Source organism: Sesamum indicum, unplaced genomic scaffold (assembly GCF_000512975.1).
Source record: "Sesamum indicum cultivar Zhongzhi No. 13 unplaced genomic scaffold, S_indicum_v1.0 scaffold00216, whole genome shotgun sequence".
NCBI classification, from domain to species: Eukaryota; Viridiplantae; Streptophyta; class Magnoliopsida; order Lamiales; family Pedaliaceae; genus Sesamum; species Sesamum indicum.
This window is the reverse complement of record NW_011628110.1, coordinates 84,078-84,657: the sequence shown is the minus strand read 5'-3', so window position 1 is coordinate 84,657 and position 580 is coordinate 84,078. Positions and strand designations below refer to the sequence as shown.

Sequence of the window (580 nt, the reverse complement as noted above, 5' to 3'; positions counted from 1 at the left end):
GTGTACTTGTATCCTTAAACTCCAGGTGTTTTAAAGATGCAACTTTTCATATTCTCTTGTGCCTTTTCATGGTAATTATATTATAACACTTTCACTTTCGAGGTGGGGTAACTTTTGTTCCTTTCTTTGCCTTCCACACAGGTTTGAGATGTTTTCGTTATTTTTTCTTTTGTTTTTAAGCTGAACTAGGCAGTGGCTCGATGGTGGCTCCCTCAATATGCACATTGTTTCTCAATTTCAGAGCTTCAGTTAATGAACCAAACTCTTTCCTCTATTTCTTATGTGCAGGCAATACTTTCTGGTGAACCAACTATTGTTGATGTTGTTGCTGCTCTGCTGAAAGCTATAGTTACTAGGAACCCAAAAGCAATCCGACTATACAGTACAGGCACATTTTCTTTTGCTCTGGCTTACCCTGGATCTAATCTTCCTTCAATTGCCCAACTCTTCTCAGTGACTCATGTTTATCAAGCTTTTCATGGTGGTGAGGAAGCTGCAGTTTCCTCTTCTCTACCTTTGGCGAAACGAAGTGTTTTGGCGGCCTCTTACCTGAGTCATTGCTTTATGTACTGGAACGTAG

The 580-nt window shown here is 40.2% G+C and overlaps 1 pseudogene; it reads left to right on the top strand.

Annotated features, from left to right (window-relative positions):
• The window catches only part of LOC105179811, a 7,153-nt pseudogene that overhangs the window by 1,437 nt on the left and 5,136 nt on the right, over positions 1-580 (top strand).